The sequence below is a fragment of the Gavialis gangeticus genome, unplaced genomic scaffold, assembly GCF_001723915.1.
Source record: "Gavialis gangeticus isolate Ggan-Ray unplaced genomic scaffold, GavGan_comp1, whole genome shotgun sequence".
Taxonomy (NCBI): domain Eukaryota; kingdom Metazoa; phylum Chordata; order Crocodylia; family Gavialidae; genus Gavialis; species Gavialis gangeticus.
In genome coordinates, this window is record NW_017729024.1 from 34,532,087 (window position 1) to 34,557,131 (window position 25,045).

The following is a 25,045-nucleotide window of genomic DNA, read 5'->3' on the forward strand; positions in this document are numbered from 1 at the left end:
CAACTCCTCACCACTACTGGGGGGTACTGTTCCACTGCTTCTCCCTGCCACCTTGGGACACCTAGCTCTTTTAGACATTGAGCAAGCTCAAGAATTTCAGCTGTCTGGCCATTTATACATGTGTTCTAGGAGTGGGGGGGAGGTGACAGTGTTTTAATTAGAGCAGCTCTAAGACCCACTTTAAAGCACTCTGAGTGTCATGTGTACTAGTGTCGCTGAAAAAAATGGTGGTGGGGGGTGCTTTAACTAAAGCTCACCAAACAAGCTTTAGTTAAAGTGCCCCCACTGCCATTTTTCAGCATTGGAATGCTGATACATGTGACATTGGAGTAATTACCGTGCTCCAGCAGGCTTAATTAATCAAGTCTGTTCCGATGCACTGTAATTATAGCATGTTGGACCAGCCTCGCTGCATGTGTATAGGCACCCTTTAGAACCCACTGGATATGGGTGGGGGTGACGGTGCCTCCTGAGTCTGGGGGGGCACAATTTGTGGGTGGGCCAGGGGGTGGGCTCGGAGCAGGCCAAAAGCCCCATATCCACTTCTATACTTCTTTGCCATAGCTTAATCTCCCCCCACCACCCCGCAACATGCCACCAGCCCATGTGGCAAAAAAACTGACATGTCCTAAGCGGTGCCGAATAGGGGGCCAATCTCAGGAGGGCACATGTCGCCCCATGCCCACCTACCAGTTGTCTGCGGATCTGGGTTTTAACCCAATCCACAATTTGTACTCCAGGTATTTTATTTTTTTTAGGGCATTATTATGTGGTAGTTGTGGGTGGCTCCTGAAGCTCTCAACCCCTGGATTGTCCAGACACTATATCTGAAACTGGTTTTAAGTGGCTCAGAATTATGCCACTTCAGGACAGGATTGTCTCTGATCCATGCTATCCAGCTCATGTTACACTAAGGTGCAGCCACATAAGGCTACACCACAGTGTAAACACCCTGCCTGTCCCCCCTCACTGGCCTACATTGGGCCCAGGACCCCCCCACCCTCCCTAGCACCCCGAATCCCCACTCACTGCCCCCACTTTCCCTCGCTTACTTGTGGTGGATGCCTTTGCTGTCTGTCCCAGGCAGGAGACAGGGAAGCTTTAAACTGCCTGACTGGCCTGCAGTCACTGCTGCTGCTCTCAGAGCCAGAAGAGCAGCAGCTCTGCAACAGTGGTGGTTGGGCAAATAGACTAACTGTTCCCTGCCTACTCCCCTGGGAGACACAGCCCAGGCATAAGTAAGTAATGCTCTTGGGGTGGGAGTGGAGGGGCAGAAGGTAAGGGGGTACCTTGAGAGGCATGGGAGATCCCCAGAGGGCATGGGGGAAGCCCAGAATGAAGAGGGGCGGGGTAGGGATTCTTTATCTTTCAGCCTCCCAGCTTCCCTGCTGACCTGCCGTGTGACTGCTCCAAGCTCAAACTAGCAGTAACATCCCTCAACATTTGTGCAGCTTACTGTCTCAGGTGTAACGAGGCCATTAGAAACAACTAGATAACAGACCTTAACTTGAATTTTAGGGATCTGTACACTACAAGTATTCTTCCCTATGAGGATTGATGGCAAAGTACAATAGCGTCCCAAAAGGTGGATCCTGAATGGAGCTTCCTGAGCTTCCTTTGTCATTCCTGACCTGAGGGTCCCTCCATCTAAGACCTCCACACAAGTCACAGTGAGCACTAACCCCTTAGCAAACTGTACTCAATTTTCTCTTACAGCATCAGTAGTGGGCATTAAAGTCCCCCCTCCTACCCCAGAGTCTGTGTAATGATGCATTTAAAGACTAACTAGTTCAGAAAGTCATAAACTTTCATAGGCAACAAACTACTTCATCAGATTCATAGCATGACTTTGTTGCCTATGAAAGCCTTTTTGAATGGGTTAGTCTCTATCCTGCCCTACCTTCCACCTGAGTTCAGAATAATAAGGCTAGCTACCTCTGTATAATATGTATGAAAAACATCCCAGCGCATATGTATGCTTGTACAAAAATATAAAATAAAATAATAGCTCCAGAGGCTCCAGGCATAAATTATAAAACCAAAGAAAATGATATAGGCTCCACATGCACTTGCTTTTTCTCCTTGTGTCCTCAAAAGTTCACTTTCACAGCACTCCAGGCAAGTAATGTGCACTGTAGCAAACTCTGAAAGAAAGATTTTTTCCAGTAAGCCTAAAGGTTTCCATAAAATGCTGTAATTCCTAATACATTTTCACTTTTCACACAAATCTGCTACTACTGTTAATTTAAAAAGGACTCATAAGAGGATTTAAGGAAAAAAGCCATTTATAATTTACAATAACATTTTGAAAATTAATAGATTTAATTATTTGAAGTAGTGGTTAATTATTAATGAACATTTAAGATTAAATAGACACATACAGTAAATTACAGCCCATATTGAATTTAAAGAGCTACACTCAGCACTGCTCTTACATGGCTGTACAGAGATGTGCCAGGAAGTAAAGACAATCTGTCTTTCTTCCACAGCTTTCATCAGGGCAAACCCCAGCTCTTCCCCAAGACTTCAAAGAGTGCTTTGGTCAAATTCAGCTGAATGAGAAGCTGAAATAGGCATGCATGGCTCTACTTTACTGCGGGGTAGAGAACATCATGCTCTTCAGCAGGGAAGAATAGTACATTATCCCCCCACTCAGTGCAACCCAATTTACTGTGGCTTGCACGTCCAAAGCACAATCTAACTCTAAATGAATTATCAGAACAAATACAGTACATAATCTTGTGGCCAAATCTGGACATCTGTCTGTGCAGCCCAGTTCTGTCATTCTTACTAGTGAAAGAAGATACAGCTCAGGACAAATAAGGTGGTGCAGACAGGGCCTTATTTTTATTCATTCCTTACTATATCAGTTTTTATCTACAGTAATGAGTGCTTCCCAAGAGCTTGCATCTGTAGATGGAATATGGAGGGAGAAAAAGAAGGCATATTTTTAGTTATAGAAGTTATATTTTTAAATTTTATTAGCTTCTTGAATACTGAATGTCATCAGAAACTGGTAACTGATTCATTTGCAAACATGAATCTTGGTACAAGGGGCAGAGCTAGAGTCAGGAAAGCAGTAATGTCACCTATAGATCCAAAAAAAGTCTCATTCAGGCCTGAATAAAGAATCAGTCTTTCACATGTATTACTGTCAAACAAAAATTTGTGAGAAGATGTTATTTCTTATTAAGCTAAGTATAATTATTCCTGTGAAACTAGGATACACATAATTCTGCAACAGAACTATTTTGTTGCACATAAGAAAATGCTGTATGGTGAGGAAAATGCAAGATTAGCTTTTCTGTTTTCAGTTCTTTCCATGTTGGCTAATGGCATAGGATACTCTGGCAAACAATGAAAACCATCACTCTGTTGCTAGACGTAGGTTGATTGACACTTCTTCCCCCAGTTCCTGAAGTTTTAGATTGTATCCAGTTTGCTTGATAGGGTTTGTTTGTTAGACTTTCTGGAACTAATAAATTGGGGCCAAAAGTCAGACAGATGAGTGCTAGTCTAGTGTAGTGAATGTATTCTGCTGCTCCACCTAACTTCAGCTGCACAATTTCTGTTGCTGTAGCCAAGGGAGTAGTTCATGACATGAAAAAGCTTCATACGTAGGAGTAAGCAAGGTGAGTAAGCAAGCTGGAGGCATATATAGAGTAGGAGGAGAAGAGAAAATTATGAGAAAAAGATCTATGTTAAGTAGGATTTCCATTTTAATTATTCAAGCGCTCACTGAAAAGGTTGTTTTCAGTGACACCCAATTCATTATTATTATTATTATTATTATTATTACTTCCAGTATCTTTTAAATATGAAAAAAACAGGGGTAGGTTTTGCTGTCAGGATTATATAATGGTTGTGCCCTGGGAACAGGGATTCTCTGGAGATAGCAACAGGTTATGTTAGTATTCACTGGTGATACTTCAAAATGCTCTGAGATTGGATACATGAAAAATTAAAAATGTCGACAGTTTTACTGTGGATAAGTAATATGATCCTTGAGTTCACTTGTGTTGTTCACAAGTCCAATTTTATTTTTTTAGCATGAACATTTTTTTTAAATGCTCTTCACGGTAATATCTTGGATAGGCTGGTTTTATGGCAGAATTTATTTTTTCCATATTTTCTCCTACCATGGTGATGATTGGAAAAGATACATATTTAGTCAAAAGAATTATTCTTTCACTTTTCATTATTGATTTCAGAAAAGATTATGCATATATGAACAACAATAGCATTCACAGATACAGGCCCTGTTCTTAAACCAGCTGGAGTCCATGTGTGTCTTTTCATTGATTTCAATAGACTTTGCCTAAGCTCAGGATCCTAAGTGTAATATTCCTAAAGCTATCAAAAGCTTATGTTTCATGATAGCTGGTCATGAAGGAACTCTGAAGAACTATTCCCAATTTAATACTATTGCACATTTGAGTTGCTTATTGAACTTACCACTGGAAGATTCTTCACTATTTATTTTGGAGATGGGTCAATATATTAGAAGTACCTTTAGCTGGGTACAAGGTAACAGTTCCAACTTTCCTCTTGTATATGTTGCAACTACAAGTAACAATGGGTGTGTCTACACAAGCTGTTTACTGAACGTGTGACTAATTAGCTGTGCAGTAAATGTTCTGTGTCTACACCTATGCCTCTCTTAGGTCGGAGTAGAATAATTAACTCAGCAGCTGGATAATACTTGTACATACAAGTACTATCCTGCTGTGGAGTTTTTTACTCCATAACAGAGCACATGTAGATGCTGCCCTGGCTGGCTGGGACACAGGGGAGCTTTAGTGTAGGAGCTGCCTGCCAGATCCCTGCAGGCTTGGGCTGCTCCAACCTGGCTCAACATGCTGCATTCCCAGGTGCATGTGCAGATGCAGCACCTGGGAGCAAGAAACCCTGGAGCAATAAGCTATGGAGTTTATTCATGTACACTAATAGCATATATAGATGTGGCCAGTGAGAGCAAAAAACAATCTCTTGCTGTAGGTTTTGTCTTGCTATAGGATTTTGCAAAAAAAAGGTGGTCTTTAGGGTCATTAGTAAGATTCCTAAATATTTATTTCTTGTACCTGAAGTTGGCTATACTTACAATTTGACCCTAGAAATCACTTGTGCAAACTCCTTGCTCAAATTGTGGTGCATTTGAAAATGCTGTCCAAAATGAACAGATATCAATGAACTTAAACAGCATTTATATAAAGTCACAATAGATCAGCTTTTAGTTTTGCTTTTGTGTTATAAAACAATGCATGCAGTTGTAAGTTTAGGAAAAAAATGCTGAAAGGTTGCAGTGTGTTACAAGGCAGCCACAACTGGTTTTTTGTTTTGTTTTTTGCTGGAAACCCAATAAAATCAGCAACATGCCCCGAAATCCCCTTCACCTGCTGAGATAGAATCATAGAAGATTAGGGTTAGAAGGGACCTGGGGAGGTCATCTAGCCAACCCCTGCTCAAAGCAGGACCGTCCCCAGCTAGATCATCCCAGCCAAAGCTTTGTCTAGCTGGGTTTTGAAAACATCCAAGGATGGAGCTTTTACCACCTCTCTGGGTTACCTGTTCCAGTGTTTTATTCCTCTCCTAGTGAGTACATTCTGCCTAATATATAACCTAAGCTTCCTTTGTTGCAACTTGAGACCGCTGCTCCTTGTTCTGCATTTGCCACCACTGAGAACAGTCTAGCTCCATCCTCTTTTGAACCCCACTTCAGGTAGTTGAAGGCTGCTATTATATCCCCACTCAGTCTTTTCTTCTGTAGACTAAATAATCCCAGGTCTCTCAGTCTTGCCTCATAAGTCATGTCCCCCAACCCCTGCACCATTTTCATTGCCTTCCGCTGGACTCTCCAATTTGTCCACATCCTTTCTGTAGTGGGAGGCCCAACACTGAACAAAGTGCTCCAGGTGTGGCCTCTCCAGTGTTGAATAAAGGGGAATAATTACTTCCCTTGACCTACTAACAACACACCTACCAATGCAGCCCAGTATGCCATTAGCCTTCTTGGCAACAAGGGCACACTGCTGGCTCATATTCAGCTTATTGTTCACTGTAACCCCCAGGTCCTTTTCTGCAGAGCTGCTGCCCAGCCAGTCAGCCCCAGGCCTATACTGGTACATGGGATTTTTCCTTCCTAAGTGCAGGACTTTGTGCTTGTCCTTGCTGAACCTCACAAAATTTCTTTTGACCCAGTCCTCCAATTTGTTTAGGTCACTCTGAATCCTAGCCCTACTGTCTAGTACATCTACTACTCCCCCAAGCTTGGTGTCATTTGCAAACTTGCTGAGGGTACACTCTATGCCATCTTCCAGGTCACTGATGAAGCCTTTGAACAAAACCAGCCCCAGGACTGACCCCTGGTGCACTCCACTTGATACCGGCTGCCAACGAGACATCTGGCCATCGTTTACTACTCTCTGTGCCCAATGCTCCAGCCAGTTTTCTATCTACCTTACAGTCCATTCATCCAGCCTGTGCTTCCTTAGCTTGCTTGCAAGAACGCTATGGGAAACCGTATCAAAAGCCTTGCTAAAATCAAGGTAGACCACACCCATTGGTCTCCTGGATGACTCCAATGGATCTACTATTGGAATTGTATCCTCTTTCCACGAAGAAGCTCCTATTGCCTTCCATAATGGAACAAAGGAAATCCAACAGCAGGAATAGATCTAATCTTTTGTTTGACAGGTAAAATAAAAACTATCCCACTTCTTTTTTTCCAGCTAAACGTCAAACCTCTCTTTTGATTTCAATCAGTGTAATTCTCCCCACACTTTTTTAAGGGGACCTGTTTTAGAACTAAAAAAAAGTAATTGAACCAGGGACTGTTTGGTTACAGTTCACCAAAGGAGTAGTAGTGATCTCTGGTAGGAACCAGAACTTGTCACAGAGAGAAATTATTTGGATATTTCAGGAAGGTTTGGGTAAAGAACTGAATGTAACAGATGCTTGAAGAGTTTAATGGGGATTTGCTTCTGAACCTTTTAAATTTCAGTTTTCATTAACTTTGCTTTGGTAGTGATTTTTTTGGATGCTATATTGCAATACCAATGTTTTTATAAAGCCCTTTAAAACCTGTATTTTATTTAACACTGTAGTAACTTTACAACTATTATCAGTGCTGTGTCTAATCACAGCTATTTCAGACTGTATAGTAAATTGTCCATAGTATTTTCCTTTGCCTTCTTTCTTCCTAAAGTGGTGAGCTGGCATCTAACCAATGACATATTGGAGGTAGCAGAGGTCAACAAAGTCTTATGATTCAAGCTGAGACCATGTTTGCATTATTTTTAATACATTTTTCAACAATGAGGCTGCATCCAGATGAGTATGAACGTGTGGTATGGGGCACCACAGACCTGTTTGAGGCACCACACACTGCACATGCAGGTCTTCCCTGTGCTGCTACCTTGCATTATGGGGGGGGTCGACTCCAGAAAATTCCGGGGTCAAAAAAACCCATTCCAGAAAAAAAGGGGTGTCACGTGCCAGTAGTGTGCACCACTCAAAACCAGAGCCTGGCCAGTTGGAGCCATGCTCCAGCTGTCAGCCAGGCTTCCTGCCATGGCTGTAGCCCTGGGAGGCCCCTAGGACCCCAGATAAGGCTGCCTGGGCCAGCACAGTTGCTAGCCTCAGCCTCTTCTACCCTACCCAGGGTAACCTGCCACGCACCAGGGTGTGTGTGGCATGGGCATTCCATGTAGACAAGTAGAAGGGGCACAAGGTGTGCTGCTGCTACTTTTCCCAGGGAAACAAATGTCTGTGTTCATCTCGACACGGCCTGAGAGGCCATACGCATTTGCTTTCCTTCCTTAAGTATGGTTGGAGCACTGTGAAAAATCTGTTCCTGATGAGTATTTGTAGACTGGGTTCAAGCATAACATAGCTGTATCTCTTCTATCTATCAGAGGTGGGCTCAACTCACAGAATTTGGATTTAGGTGTGGATTGCAAAATCTCCAGAATTTGGTGATTACAAACATACAGCACACATCTATATACATGTTTAGGTTTTCTTGGGATTAATTTTGTTAAAATGGAAAATGCAGGGGTTTGTTCTGAAATTTAAATCTCTGTTGATATTTTGAAATTTTAGCCCCAAACATTTACAAATGCTTGGATATGTGGTTGTGGTTTGGGACCATCTCTACTTATAATCATTGTTTCTACTCTATGGAAGTAAAGTCTCTGATGACGTGTACATGTTTTTAGCCAGTCCTATCAGTTGTTGCTTTCTCTGCCAAGTTGTTCACCATAAAAATGAAAGAATGGTTAAATAGACAACTGGGTTCTTACTCCAGGAGTCTCAGTAGTACATGCCTTTCTTTTAAAAGTATGTATAAATGGTTGCCCAGTTCTGAGTCAAAGGAACTTCTTGTGGTCTTTATGCTTTCACTATCATGATGGCAATGTATTTCTGTTCACATAAGGAGTTATGCCAGTCTACTCTTGTGCTAACAGCTTCAGGCTCTGCTGTTTTAAATGGCACTAAATGACATATTTAAACAACATCAATACTTCTGTCTAAAAACCTAAGGCCAACTGATTTACAATGAATTAGTGATCCAGTGCTAAATAGGGTGGCATAACAAGGCCAGTGCCCTGTGGAGATCACAATATATTAATAGTAAGAAGTGATTAGTTAAAGATTATGGCTTCTATCCTAACTTGATTTCTATTTAACCCAAGAAAAACACCTGAAGGGGAAGGTTTAGAAATGTTTAATGAAGGTGCCTTCCCTTTGTGGATACCTCCTAAACTGTGCAGTGAGTTTTTAAGATATAAAATATCTCTTAATAGTAAACTAGGAATTTAGGTTTAATAGGTTATTAGAGTTGCCTACCAATACTCTGTAGAGATTTGTTTGCTTGGCTGTTTGTTTTTTTTTTGAATGATGTAGAGCTATCTTAAATCAAATTCAGTATAGGCACAATGATATAAACCACAGTCCTCAGAGGGCCTGAACTTGGAAGGTGTTAAAATGTCTCCTTGAAGACGAAAGGAACTGAGAATGGTAATATTTTGCTGCATTCAGACCATCAGAAAATAGGACTCAAAAGCCATAAATCAATTTCAATTATATAATTAACTTTAAAGAGGTGGTTAGCCATATTAGTCAGAGGTGAGGCAGAAAGCAGGACAGGGCGCCAGATTAGATGCTAAATGATGTAGCCTGCTTCATCAGATGCTGGCAGTGGATTTTCAGAAAAAAGAGGTTTAAAATAGAGAAGAATTTAATAGGGCGGTGTGAAACTTCAGCAGCCGTTTCATTTTGGAGGTGTTTCGGCCTGTTTTGGCACCTGAAACACCAAATCCGAAATGAAACAGAAGGCTCCGGAACATCTCCAAAACAAAATGAAGCTATCCAAAACATTTCAGAAACGTTTCAGATGTTTCAGAATGTTTTGGAGGCGGGCTTGCGAGGAAACAGAAAATCAGAAGACAGAGGGGGAGCAGTGGGGGGGGAAGGACTGCTCTGATAGTGACATCTGTAGCTGGACAGTGTTTGCGATCTGTCCCTGAGGTCCCTTCCAATCCCAGTGCTCTGGGGGAGGGACAGCAGCCTGCTGTCATCCCGCATGCAGATCTGGGGGCCTGCGCCCCTCCAGGAGGAGTCTGGCACAGCCCTGCAGACCTCCTGGGGGGTGCAGGCCCCTGGATATGCATGCAGGATGACAGTATGCTGCTGCTCTCAGCTGGGAACAGCGCCAGCACCTGAGTCTGCTTGGTACAGCTTGTGCTGAGTGTCATAAAGAACCCAGTGCTGGCACTGGCTCCAGCTGGCAGCAGCAGCCTGCTGTCATCCTGTGCTCAGATCTTGGGGCCTGCGCCCCCCAGGAATAGTCTGGCACAGCCCTGCATTCCTCCTTTTAAAGTGCTGGGAGGCTGGGGCCGGGTTGGGGATGGGCTTAGTTCCAAGGGGGCTTCTCCTGTGGCTCCCCCCACCAGGGCAGAGGCAGGCACAGGCAGAGCTGTGGAAGAAACCCCCATGGCTGCCCTGCCCGGCCCCATTCCTAGCCCAGCCCAGCCCAGCCCAGCCCAGCCCAGCCCAGCCTCCTGGCACTTAAAAAAAAGTCCTGCACTCACCAGCTGTAGCAGTGGCAATTAAGGCCTCTGAGGGCTCATGGCAGGGCCCCCTCATATAGTGTGGGGCAGTGTGGGGGCAGCAGGAATCGTCCCCCCACCTGGAACCCACGTGGCAGCTGCCCCCATGGTGCAGGTGCAGCATGGTTCAGCAGGTCACTGCACGCTGTCTGGGAGCTGAGACCACTAGGTCTGAGCAGTGCTGGGCTCCAGCTGACAGGTGGAGCTGCCCCAGCTCCCAGACAGTGTGCAGCACCCTGCCAAGCTGTGCTGTACCTGCGCCATTGGCCAGCTGCCACGTGGGTGCCAGGCAGGGGGGGCAATCCCTGCTTCGCCCCACTGCCACATGCTGCATAGGGGGTCTCTACCACATGCCCTCAGAGGCCCTGATCACCACGGCTACAGCTGATCAACGTGGGGCTTTTTTTTTTTTTTTGAAGTGCTGGGAGGCTGGGGCTGGGCAGGGCATGGGGCAGGGCAAGGCAGCCATGGGGGGCTTCTCCCACAGCTTCCCCCACCTGGGGAGAGGCAGCCACAGCCAGAGGAGCCTCAAGAGAACCTGCAGCCGTCCAGCTGTGCCTGCCTCTCCCTGACTGATCTAAATCTGCGAATCAGCACCAAAACAGTGTTGAAGCTCCAAAACAGATTCAGCTGAATCAAAATGGAACAGTGATCCAAAACACCAAAATGAATCACTGTCCCTCTGAAATGGCCAAATCCAAAACGGAAATGAAACATAGTCTTTTGCACAGTGCTAGAATTTAAATATAAAAGAAAGGGACAGGAAAGGGCACTACTGCTGAGGGGGGCAAAAGATGAGTTGAAGAGTTTAGTAGAAATAAAGAAGGTTAAAACAGGAATAACTTGCTGGAGTTAAAAGCAATCCAAGTAATGGAATAGTTTCTGCCAGTTTGCCTATAATTTCTTCTTCCACGGTTTTACATTGAAGTTGGCTTTTAAATATTTTTGCTTAAGGACAGCAACTCTGAGATCAGATAGAAAAGGGAGGACAGTGTGGCACCTTAGAGACTAACCAATTTAGAGAGGCATGAGCTTTTGTAGGTGACAGCATACTCTGATACAGTAGGCTGTTACCTATGAAAGCTCATGTCTCTCTGACCTAGTCTCTAAGGCTAGGTATAGACCTGTTGCATGTTTGTCCAAAAAGTGCTCTAAAGCTGTGACTGAACAGATGTTCATGGCTCTTAGAGCACTTTAAAATGGTGAATTGCTCTCTAAGTTAACCCTTGATATATGTGGCATTAGACCAAAGTGCTGTAGGTTACAGAACTTTTCTGAATGTTTGTACCACATCCATCATAAGTTAAGATAGGTCACATTCTGCTGCATCTTAGGTGGCTTTGCACAAGGCTGCACTCCAGCCTCAAGAAGAGCTCCTTTGCTTTTCCTTAGTGCCAAGCCAGCCACTGACGTGAGTCAGTTACATCCTCTGATCCCAGCCCCACTTCCTTCCTCCAGCCAGCTGTGAGCTGCAGCCTGGCTGGAGGGAGCGGGTAGAATGGGGGTCTCTCTTCCTACAGCTGCACCAGCCTTACTGCAGACGCAGACCACTGCCAGGCTGAGGGGTCTGTTGGGGAAAGGGGTCTGTTGAGATGACTCCAGACACAGAGCCCGGTCCCCTTTCCTCACAGCCCCCCCAGCCAGAAAGCAGTGTGCTGTGGGGCTGAAGCTACTGTAGGGACACAGAGCCCAGACCCTCTTCCCCCGCAGCTCCCGCAGCCAGGAAGCAGTGCACTGTGGGGCCAGGGCTGCTGTGGAGAGACAGAGCTCAGACCCTTTTCCCTCACAGCCTCCCCAGGCAGGCAGCAGTGTACTGTGGGGCTGGGCCAGGGCGGGGCTACATGGGAAAGTGGTTTGGGCTCTGTGTCAGTAAAGCAGCCCCAGCCCCACAGCATGCTGCTACTTAGCTGAAGGTGCTGTAGGGGAAGAGGTTTGGGGTCTCTCTTTCTGAAGCAGCCCCAGGCCTGTGGTTCCCATGGCCCTGGGTTGTGTCCTACCCACTCACCCCATCAAGAATCATTCTCAGAGCCATGATGCAGACCCTGGGAGAACCAACTGAATGTAAGCACAGGCCCATGAGACCTGGGTCCTGCTACCCACACACCCTTCCAGGAAGCCCCAGGGTTAAGCACTCAGCTACCCAGACCCCAACATATTCCCCCTCCCCACTGCTGAAGCTGGAGCTCGTATGGGCAGCTCCTTTCTGATGGGTTAATGTAACAGGGGGCAGAACATTGGCACTGGGCCTGCATGGAGGCAACCTTGTGGTCTCCATGGCTCAGACACTGTTGGCAGATACACTTTGTGTATATAAGCCTTAATCTGTCTGTCTCTCTGTCCATAATGCTTTATTCATGCTCTGAATGGCTGACTGAGCAGTGGGCCCAGCCCGAGGTGGCATTGGTGGGGGGAGGTCAATGCCACCTCTCCTGAATCGGGCTGGATCTCCTTAAAATCAAATCACCACCCAAAGCTTTGCATAGCCCTAGTAAATAGACTCATATAATAATCCAAATGAAAAATCAAGTTATGAATTCACCTAATTGGCTGTGCAGGTCAAGTCAAAACCAAAGCTAAAATTCTTATTTCATCTCAGCCTGCAAGTGAAAGCAAAACCAAAACTAACACTGTGATTAATTTTTGTTTCACTTTCAGTTCAGCAAATGCACAGAGCACTGTCTCATTTATTTTCTTGAACTGGGGAAGTTGGAAGTGTTTTCATGAGATCTGTTAGTTTGTTTAGTGCTTGTGGTTTGAAGTAGTCATAATAATGCCTAATCAGAAAAAAAACCTAGTGTGTGGCATCATTATAGTGAAGTTCAAGCCACTGAAGCGAGGAAGAAAGTTGGTAGATATAAATATTGTGGGCAGGAGTATGCTAACAATACAACAAGAAGGAAGAAATATTTAATAACATGTAGAAACTGTCCTGAAAGAGTACAAGACATATACAGAAAGCTAATATAGCCATGTGGTGGAACATCATCTCAGAAAAGTCTGCTTCAGGAACCCTATGTAAGTAAACAAATGTCAAACAACACACAGTATAGACTAGCATCTATATTGCTTTAAAACATTATAATTTTAAAAGTTGTTAATGCAATGCTGGACTATTATTAATTAATTTATTTAAAATATGTGTATCCTGCTTTTTTGCTTGCACCAAGCACCAAAAGTGGCTTAGGCTTAATAAGAATTTTTTTTAAATGACATACTAGATAAATAGTTAACTATTTAAACCCAGGAGAGTGAACTTAGAGGCCAGACTATACTTCCCTTTGGCTTTGGAATCTCAGGGTAACTGAGCAGCAAGTTGAGCAGCCGAGTATTCTTTCTGGCACGGAGTGGGGAAGCAAGCTCCCTGCTGCTGCTGTTTCTTCTGATGGATGAGGCCAGACTAGAATAAGCTAAAATAAAAATGTTTTCCCCTTTTCTTGCAGGAATTTGGTAGCTTAAATGAAATAGCAGATCTGCAAAATGGAAAATGAAAATGTTCAGCTGCCAGGTCTGGGGGAAGAAGCAGCAGGATCCTCATTTTCAGGATCACTGTCACCAGATATGTGATCCACCGGGAGTAGCTGTTCAAGACAGTCAAGCTTTTTATCAAGCTTTGTGTACAAAATGTCAAAAGAAGATCAAGAAAAAGCAGATGAGACATTAGCTCAAGCTATGTTTGCAAGTGGTACACCTCTTTTCAGAACTGAAAATACTGGAAGGATCATTACAAACTAATTTGCCCATCATATAAGTTACCATCACGTTATTGCTTATCACATTCTTTCTTAGAGATTATGACAGGGTTCAAACAATGGTTATTCAAAGGATCGGTCAAGCAGAATCACGGAATCTAATGTCAGATGGATGGACTGATATACAAGGAAATCCTTTATTGAACACCGCTAGCGACACCTGAGCCAATCTTCCTAAAACAATTGCTACTAAATCTTTTCATCATACAGGTGAATACATAGCCAAATTACCGAGTGAAGAGATAAAAAGTGCAGGTCCCTCCAGGGTACAAGCCTTTGTAACTGATAATGTGAGTAACATTAAAGCTGCATGGCAAATATTAAAGGCAAAGTATCCTAATTTAATAGTATTTGGCTGTCTTGCGCATGGGTTGAATCTTCTGGCAAAGGACACAGTAAGTGTGAATACAATAAAGACAATATTGGCAAACTGCAAAGCGATTGTGAAGGTATTCAACAATCATCATGTTGCTAATCAACCTTTGAAGAAATTGCAGAAAGAGAAGCTGGGACAGTGCACTTTTATTGCCAGAAGAAACTAGATGGAGCTTGGCTACAAAATGTTTACATAGTTTGGTATGCACAAAAACTGTCTGCAGTGTGCTTCAATAGATGATACAGTATCCCAGATTATTCCCATGAACATTTGGAAGCAGATTCTTGACAAAATGTGTTCTGGGTTCGAGTTCAAAGAACATTCAGTTTGCTACTACCAGTTTCAGTGGCTATCAAGAAACTCGAAGGAGATGCACCAAGCCTTTCAAAGATTCCAGAGATAGTTAGACAACTGAATTTAAATCTAGTTGAGATTTTGCCTTCTTCACCTCTATCCAAAAAAAAAGTAAAACAAATGTTTACTAAGAGATCTGAGTTTTGCTCTCATCCTGTTCATCTGGGAGTAAACCTTTTGGATCCTCAACACAGAGTACAACATTTATCAGAAGATGAATTATCTACTGCTCTCAATACAATTATGAAAGTAGCTAAGAATGTTCCCAACATCGACGAAATAGCCGTGATGACACACATTGCTGAGTACCATGCAAAAGAAAAACTTTGGAGCACAGACATCATCTGGAGGCAGCAGAGAATAAATATGTCTCCTCTCACATGGTGGAAGGGGTATTGTAACACCCAGCTGGTGTCCAGGATTGCTCTAAGGATCCCAAGCAGTCCACCAACAGCAGCTTCTTGTGAACAGAACTGGAAGGCTTTCAGCTCTATCAAGACAAAGAAGAACAGACTAACAAATGAACTCACCGCTAAGCTTGTTTCTATTTCTCAAAATCGCTTGCTTTTTGGAGAATCAGTTATAAGCATAATTAGTGAAGAAGATGCAGTATGATGATAAGTTGCCCTTCCCCATATACTCATTGGTAAAACCATCCTTCAGCCAAAGAGAATGTGGTTCAAGTAGTTCTGAATCAGATTTGCCTCAATCTGATTCTGAAACGGGAGTAATAAATAGTGCAAGTGATTCTACAGATAGTGACAGTGAAACTGGAGGTGCCGCAATGACCTCAGTGGAAGAGACTTAAACTCTGTTGAAGTAGATGAGTGGACAATCATGGCATAGCATGTAGTTTTTTGGGTGTGCTAAAATCAGTGTGTTAACAGTTTTCAGAGCCCTCATTTTTCCCCCTTAAATTTAAATGAACAATGTAAGAGAAGTACATGCCATTGTGTATTGTCTTTACATTTTTACAAATATTTCAATAAAAATAATTTCTTTCCACATGAAGCATTGAATTTGTTTGAATACAACATTTAAACCACATTAAGTGTGCTGTATTTAATTTTTTTTTCCTAATCAAATATTTAAGTTAAAATACGTGTGGCTAATAGGACAAAAAATTAACAGGGGGGTACTTTTTTAGTTTTGTTTACTAAATATAAGTCAAATAAACATGATAAATCAGATCATGCTCTATTTAGGGCATTGGAAAAAATTTCTGGAAAATTTTCCAATTCAGAATTTTCTTGAAAACCCACATTTCGGATTATAAGCTAAGGAAGCCCTGTTCCAGATCTGCATCCTGGTCAGGGAGATCAGAGCAGATATGGTTGTAAGGGAAAGCTTGATTGTAGACAAAGGGACTAATGGTGTTCCTAGAATAGAAGCTGGTGGCATGGACAGGGGTAATGCATAAGGGGTGCACGTGGGTGCACATGCACCCCCTGAGTGTGGTCATGCACCCCCTACAAAAAGGCACCCCCAACACTATTGGCAGTGTGTGTGGGTGGTCAGTGATCCCTGCTGGCCACCGCCAATGCTGCTGGCAGCATCTGCGGGTGGTTGTTGACCCCTGGTTGGTGTTCGCCAACTTCCCACCTCCACCATTGACACTTCTGGAGGCGTCTGTGGGAGCTCCCACTTACTGCTGCCACGCTTCTAACACTGTGCTCCCATCACCATGCTCCTGCCACCGCCATGTCCCCCCAGCTGCTGGGAGCATGGGTCATTCATGGGCATGGAGGTGCTACAGCAGGGGTGGGCAAAATATGGCTTGCAGGCTGGATTCGGCCTGCAAGGCCATTCTATCTGGTTCATGGGGCCCCTAAAAACTTTAGAAAATTAATATTTATCTGCCCTTGGTTCCTGTCAAAAATCACAGGAACCAAGGGCAGAAGGACCCAGGGAAAGCCTGGCAGGCTTCCATAACAACATGGCCTGCCCGGCCCCACCCCTGCAGCTGGAAGCCCGAGCAGGGGCTTCTGGCCTGGGAGCATGTGGCTGCCCTGTGCTGGAACCTCAGGTAAGTGTGTGGGGTGGGGGGCAGAGGAGAAGGGCAGGGGAGTACTCCGGGCAGGGAAGGAGCATGGCGGGGGGGAAAGCAGCCCCTCTCCCATCCTGTGGCCGTTGTTCAGCACTGCAGCCACTTGCAGCCCACGTGGGGCTGCCTGTACCTGCTCCGGACAGCCCCACATGGGCTGCGAGCAGCTGCAGCAGGGAGCGTTGGCCACGGGGCAGGCGAGGGGCTGCTTTCCCCCCCACCTCACACTCAGCTCTTCCATGGGCTCCTTCCCTGCTCCTTCCTGGCACAGAGAAAAGTGGTAATTCCTTCAGTTAATGACTTCCTGCAAAACCAAAGGACTGGACTTGATGCTCTTTCCAGTCCTATGTTACTATGTAAAGCTAGAAAATATCTTGCCTTTTGTGAATGAAGAGTTCTCCCAGGCAATAGAACTGATATTGTTCCTTTGTACCAACTGGAATAGATACTGAAGAGCCTGTATGGGTAAGCCCCATGCATACATTAGTAAAATGATCTATTTTCTATTACAGTGCTAAAATGGTTGATTATTAATCATTTACACTGTTATTTTGCAGGTATCTCACCTTCGGTATGTTACTTACAAAGCCAGTCTTGTAAAATGTCAACCATTGTGTGCTCCCCTCAAATACGCGGCTCTTGTATAAAATACAGCATCCCAAGATACACTTTTAGTGCACAGTCTCAGGTGAAAATATGGTTCATATCTGTTTTACATGACCTCTAACCCCCATATGTCCACTTATACTTCTTATTATGTTTCTTACAGGAGAAAAGTTGGAGATTTTAAGAACTGCTCAGGAAAATGTCAGCAGAGCAGAAGGCAGTGTTCATCACTGAAATTACTGGCCATGATTGGGTAGTAGTGCTGTTTCAGAAAACTCTTGATTCAAAGAGTAATGTAGAGAGGGAAATCAAAACCTCAGATTCTACATTCAAGTTTCAGAGTGGATTACTGTCCAAACTTTGTTGCTTTGGCCCATCTGTATTATGCTTAAATATTTTAGCTTTGTCCCTCAACTGGGAATGGGCAAAACTCCTTTTAGGACTCTTTGGTGATCTTCCAAATGTAAAGAAATGCTGATCTGAATCAGGCTCTATCATAAGTGCAACCACCTTCAAAGCTAAGTTGCACCAACCCCAAAGACACCAGGCCCAAAGTTATTTGATAGTTCAGGCTAGTCCTACTTTGAACAGGGGGTTGGACTAGATGACCTCCTGAGGTCCCGTCTAACCTTAATTTTCTATGATTTTACTCTGTATGCAGAGTAAGTCAAAGCTGCCTTAATGCAGATGGTAACCTGGTCCACATGGTGTAGTTTGTGTTGTGTCATTATTGTCCTTACAAACCACTTTCTTATTCCGTGGGGTAAAAGTGTTCTACCAAAGAAATGTTATCTCCACCCAGTGCCTGATATCTTCTTCAGTTAATAACAATTAGCATATTCACAACCCATGATATCTGTTCATGGTTTTGTATTTTATAACATATTTGAATTTGTTGTCTTTTTATTCTTTTCCCTCTTTTTTAATACTAATGTAAAGTACACTTCTGGTTACATATTCATAGAAATCTAGGGTTGGAAGGGACCTCAGGAGGTCATCTAGTCCAAACCCCTGTTCAAAGCAGGACTATCCCCAACTAGATCATCCCAGCCAAAGCTTTGTCTAGCTAGGTCTTAAAAACCTCCAAGGATAGAGATTCCACCACTTCTCTGGGTAAGCTGTTCCAGTGTTTTACTACCCTCCTCGCAAGAAAATTCTGTCTAATATATAACCTAAGCTTCCCTTGCTGCAACTTGAGACCAGGGTCCCTAATTCTGTCATCTGCCACCACTGAGAACAGTCTAACTCTATCCTCTTTCAAACCCCACTTCAGGTAGTTGAAGATTGCTATTAATTGTAGGCAGTTCTGATTATATTTCCCAGGAAAAGAAATGCATTTGAACAGAATCTGGCAGCTTCATATTTTCCAGTCTCTAGATCAGGGGTGCTCAGTCCCCAGCCCACGGGCCATATTCAGCCACCAGAGCTATGTCATCTAGCCCACGGGGCTTCCCCTGGGTCTGGAAACTCAGCAGCAGGGGAGTGGTGGCAGTACTCCCATACTGCCAAATTTCTGGGCCCTGCTCACTAGATTAGGCACCCAACCCTAACACAGAGAAGCAGCGCTGGGCCTCAGGGCCTGATCCCAGTGTGCAGGGCTGAAAGTGTGTGGTGCCTGGTTCCATTTCTTGATGCTGGTGCAGGAGAACCAGCTGAAGCCCTGCGAGGCCCAGTTTGGCCCGCAGACTGACCCCACACCACTCATCTGGCCTGCAGGGCCAAGAGCTTAAGCACCATTACACCAGATCAACCTGGGTAATTAGACTGAGTTTGTGTTAGGCCTCATTGTTATAAACAGGACTACTTTGCATCCATAAATTGTGTAGGAACAGCTCGAAACTACATGCTGCTTTCCTTGTTGTGGTATTTGATTCTATGTCCTTTATTATTCTACCCCTGAGCTCTGCTAGTTCAGCATTCTGGTTTCATGGCTTGACATTTTCCAGCAGTAAACACATGACTTCCAGATGTTCATTCATAGTACAGTAATAAGCAGTGATTCTGGTTGGTAGAGCTGTTTTCTTTAGAGACTACTCCTACTTTACAACCTGGCAATAAAATTGTGCTCCAAGCTAAAAGTTATCATATAGATTTTAGCTCAGAAACATTTTTTTAATGAAAAAAATAAGCATGTTGATGACGGAGTCATTTCTTTAGGAAATGTTGATACTGTTTCTTTTGTGGCAGGGGAGGGGCAATTGCTCCCAAAAATATAGAATAAGATTTTTACATGCATGTAAATAATTTACAAGCTCATGTGACTTTAATTTCAGCAGTTACTTAGATAATAACACCCATGGTTTGTTTCTACATACCTGTATTTTGTATTGTTGTTTTGGAACATCATTAATGGAATGCACAAACTGGCATGAATACACATGTTAGCTAACTTGAATAAAACAGTGTACAATGAACTTGAAACTCTAATGTAGATAGTATCCACAAGGGTGTCTGCACTGCTCTGTACCACACATGCTATTTATTTCCAAGCAGCATGAGAAACGTCCAAGAAATGAGGCACTGTAGCCACTGTAGAGCAGCCCTGAGGGCATACTGTCCATATCTCAATATAATGACTGTCACTCATATTTGAGTATGACTACTGCTGATACTAGAAATCAGTTTCCACATGTAGGGTTCAGCGAATGTGCCAGGGCAAGTTGGTGTTTATATTCCCTCCTACTGTTGGCCATATTTCAGGGCCCCTCTGAAATCTCATTTTTGTGTCTTGGCACATGCTGAGTGGGAATATCGGTGCAGGCACTGCTTCACAGTGGCAGTCCTGAGCCTGACATGGCAGAGATGTGAGAGGCAGTAAATACTGATGTCAATTTTGGAGAATCATATTTCCATAGAGTCAGCTGGGGCTTTTTTGATGCTCACTCATAGGAAGGAAAACTTTTTATGGGTAAAATTGTTTTGACAAATATTCAACCAGAAATAATTTGAAAAAAAAAATAGTAAATTTATGAATAATAGGTTCACTTTGACACTTGGAAAATAGTTTTTAAAATCACATTGTTTTAATGGTATAACAGGATTCTATGGAAAGTTTATATATATAAACTTAAACTTTCTGTATAAATATACACAAAGATACATACACACAAGTGTGTGTGTGTGTGTGTGTGTGTGTGTGTATTGTTCAGGAACAGCTATAAAAATTGTGTGTATGTATGTGTGTGTATACACACACACACACACACACACACACACACACACACACACACACACACACACACACACACACACACACACACACACACACACACACACACACACACACACACACCCACACAAAATTTAATTATAGTAAAACTTCTAAAATGGTAAAAGTCAAGGTAAAAAGCCTTTAAATGACCAAAAAGGAAAGGTTTTAGTTCTACTGAATTGACAACTTTTTTTGATTTTTGGTTCCTGGAAATTTTCTGGAATTTTTCTAGTTTAAGATAGGAATTTCTTTTATGATGTCAAATTATCCCCAGGATAGAAAATACTTTTTCCACCCATATCTGTTTTTTCAGCATACAATAATACTTTCGCCGATAAATTTGGGCAGAATCTACCTACCAGGTCTCTACCAAAAGTATGTGTGGATCTTCTGAAAAGGGTTTTCCATAATGAGATGGCTGGTTCTGCCCTGTTAGTATGAGATTACACATTAAATTAGCATCCACTAAATCTAAGGAATGTTAGACTGTGTTAAAGTTAACATGTGCTTTGAGCAGTCTCACATTATGGATTAAAACCCTCTCTAATGTACACGGCTCAACCGTCCCCCCCAACCCCCATGCCACTACTGTCCCTGCTCTTGGGCTGATGGGTGTGGTAGGGTGGTGATCTGGAGTAGAGGGGGCAATTGGGAGGCAAGTCAGGGGGTGGGAGGGATCAGGGGGGTATCGGGGTGGTCTGAGGGTAGAGGAGATGATTCAGGGCACTGGGGGTGTGATTTGAGGGCCGATGTGGGACACGGAGGATGATCAGAGCAGGAAGGTGGTGGGAGGAGATCAAGGTGACAGGGATGATTCAGAGGATGGCAGCCTGTCAGTTTGTGGCCTGCCCACCTAATCGCTCCCTCTTCCTGCTCCCCTCCCTTTTCTCTCTCCACTTTGACCTTCCTACCCCTTCCTCCTTTCTCCCTCCTCCTGGTCCCCCTGCCTCTCTTTACTCCTTTTCCCTCACTCTCCTCTTAACCCCTCTCCATTCAACTATTTCCCGGCTGTCCCCAGTCCAGGGTTGTAGAGGCCTAGATGACAGCTAATCCGCCCTTGGAGCAGTGCATCCTGGCATACGAGAGGACCACATAATAGTGGTTTTATCTCAGAAGTTAAGGTAGGTAGCACAGCTCAAACACAATCTTCACCCAAAGTGGTGTAACTTTAAGATGCCTAAAGGGCACTTAGCACTTGTTAAGAAGCCATAGGGCATCTATACACATACTTTTTAGTCTTGTGGCACACCAGAGATCCATCGCTTTGATTAATCGAGTCTGTTCCACACGCGAGCTGATGCACACTGCGCTGTGCCATGTGCAGCTGTATAAGTGACAAAATGTGCATCAGCATGCAGAAAATGGCGGTGGTGTGCTTTTGAACTAAAACACCTTCTGTGTGTTTTAATTCAAAAGTGCACTGCTGCCATTTTTTTCAGTGCTGACTCACATTTCGCCACGTATACAACTGCAAGCAACCCAGTGCTGGGCGCTCTTTAAAGTGCCCAGTGCTGCAGTGCTTACATGGGTAAAAATGCTCTTAATGTGAAATCCTTTAATCTTAAGTGCTCCATACATGATCTAGTTGTAACATGTAACCTTATCCTTACAGAAAATTTGCCTTCAGTAGGTCTACTCATGTCAGTCACTGTTCATCAGTGGTTTTAGCAGGTTCCTAATTTTGTTCTACATTATTAAGCCTTTGGAAGATATTAGGATAGACTATTTGGTACCCATAAGGAAGTCCAGCTGAGGGGGGGAAACGCATTTTTCTTTAATATCTTTTATTTGTAAAATACTGGCCAACTAATAATTTCTAAGTATATTTAAAATACTAAAAATGACATATGTAGCTCCTTTTTTTGTTTTTTCATGCCTGGCAATAAATGTATTTGGAGAGCAAATGCTACTGATGAAAGCAGAATTTCTACTTCTAAGCTGTGTAGGTGAATGGCTTGTCCTTGAATTTTTTCTCATATTTCCTTTGGGAGAGCATTTAGAATTGCATACACTTTCATTATGCCTGAGTGAAAGGGTCTTCAGTGTTTTGCTCATAACTTAAAAAAAATGATGACATGGGTCAATTTCCCTTGCTGACTCTTGTGATTTTTATGGTTGCTGTAATCAGTAGCCATTGTTATCACATTAGTTTGGGATCACTGTAATGAATCAAATAGCTGTGGCAATTTTTATTTTTACGTTTGTGCCAAGGAAGTTGATTGAAATGAGTCATCTTATTTACGGTTAATGTTGTGGTGGTCAAGATGAAAACGACAACCTAATTCTACATCTTTATTATTATTATGGTGCACTGCACAAATACAATGCATGATAGAAATTGAGTCTCTATCTACATCACCTCATGATTTCTCCTACACATTACAAACAGAAATTGTTCATATCAGACTCATTCAAGTGTCATATGGAAGATCATTGCACAATAACTATGGTGAAATGTTTCTATTACTGGTATTAGTCATACCTGTTTTGTTTATGTAAGTAGGTAAATGAAAATGTTCATTATTTGTAAACATCTTAAAGAATCATGAGTGTTCATAAATGACACCATCCACTACATTTTTTAAATTAACAGATTGCTAAATATATAAAACGTCTGCTTTGTATAATTCAAGGTTTCTGAAATATATTGGACAGCAGTATTTTCCTCTGCTTTGGGTACTCAAAAAGTGATCCCTTTTATATTTATTTAAGAACCCTCCAATTTATGCATGCTGAACAAGAGCTTCCTTGTGCTTAAGACATGGTAGAATTCAGGATTCCTTGCCCTCCATTGACTACTGAATCAGTTTTCAGATTCAGAACTACATTTTGTTTTTTCTGTATTGCTTACTTGATAAACACCAAAAAATATTTGTTCTTGGTACTTGGAACTATGGGGATCCATAAAGGGACTTGAGCATGCCCAACTCTGTGTTGCTGTATCAAACATTTAGGGACCTTGCAGCGTCCTTTTGGGGACCACACCAGCTAAGACATCTAGGCTCTTCAGAAGACACAGACACCCAGATTGTGCTCCGCATTCTATCTCACATGTTATGAATCTGAGGAGAATATCTTAATAAAGCTAAAAGGCATTGTTTGGTGAATGCTCTTGTCCTTTCTTTTGTCTTTTGTCCATTGACTGTAATAAACAGATGTTTATTGGATGAAAGAAGAGAGGGAGAATGACTTTTGCATAGTTATTAAGGCACTCACATGTAAGAGGAGAGACCTGATCTCCAATCCCAATTAATAATTAACTATTTTATTTATACATACTGGAATGATTCCAGCAGGAGAGACTGAGGTGCCCAATCTCAGATTTGGGGTTAGGGTGGTCTCGTTGGGTATTCCCAGGCAAAGATGAAAAGTGAACTGGAGTTTCATCATCCTAGGCAAATGCTCTAACCATAGGGTTAAAGGTGGATGGTAACACTACTACCTCCTAATCTGTTTTGTAGGACTGTGCGAAATGCAAGCATTTCATTTCAACCAGCATTTCGACATTTTGACAGAACAGTGTTTTGTTTTGACTTTTGTTTCATGGTGAAACAGCTGTTCTGGTTCATTTCATTGAAACGTTTTGCCGTTTTGACCCTCTTTCAATGTTTTGCCCATAGGATATAATGGGGAAGGTCAAAACAGGCTATAAATTTGCAATTTCTGGCCAGAATTGGATTAAACTTGCAGGAATGGTAGCCTCTTCTGAGGGCATGACATACGCCAAGTTTCAAGAAGATAGGTGCAGGGGGTTCAGAGAAACTGCAACCCAAAATCTTGAGAGAAAAACTCATGTCACTTGCATGTGTGAAGCCACAGCAGGGTCAAAACTGCAGACTTGCTAGCCCCTGCTGTGGCCACGAAGTCTTCCAGTTCTCAACAAGATAGGTGCTGTGGGGCTTGGGGTTCTGGGGTCCTGCACCTCTGGCTGTCAACAGGCAAAACTCATGACATGGGTGCTTGTGACACTGTTTGTGTTCAGGTGCACCCTTCCTGGTGCTGGGGCCTCTGCACAACATGGCAGTGTGCCCCAGTGAGGCCTCTTCCTCCCCTACAGCCTCATCTCAGTCCACTGTAAACAATGGCAGGTGAAAATAATGTATCTGGCTCAACAGCAATAGCACCAGCAGTACCAGCAGCATCTAAGTCAAACAGAACTGTCACAGAGCCTATTTTATTATAAAGAAATTGGCAGCAAGAAGTAAAGATGTGTTGGATATATGTTACTCATGGTGTGTGTGATAGCTTATCTTGTGTTTTTATGTTTGTATGTTTATTATGAAAAAAATGGAATAATTAGAGAAATATCTCTAATATTAGGAATATCTTAGGAAGCTTTCAGGTTGGAAAAACCTTTGTCAGGCTGAGGAAGTACCTGCAGTTGGTGCGTCTCCTGGTCCTGGATGTAAGGAATAGTAAAGAAGCCAGAGGCTGGCCTGGCCCGCAACGCAGGCAAGAAAGCCAGTCAGTGAAAACGGAAATGGAGGCGTCAAGGAGGGAGGGACAGGCTGGGGTGGGGGGGAAAGGGTGATGTAGAAACGCAGGTAAAAGTGCAGAGGTGCCTGGGGTGTCAGATGTTCGGCAGGTTGCAGTGTG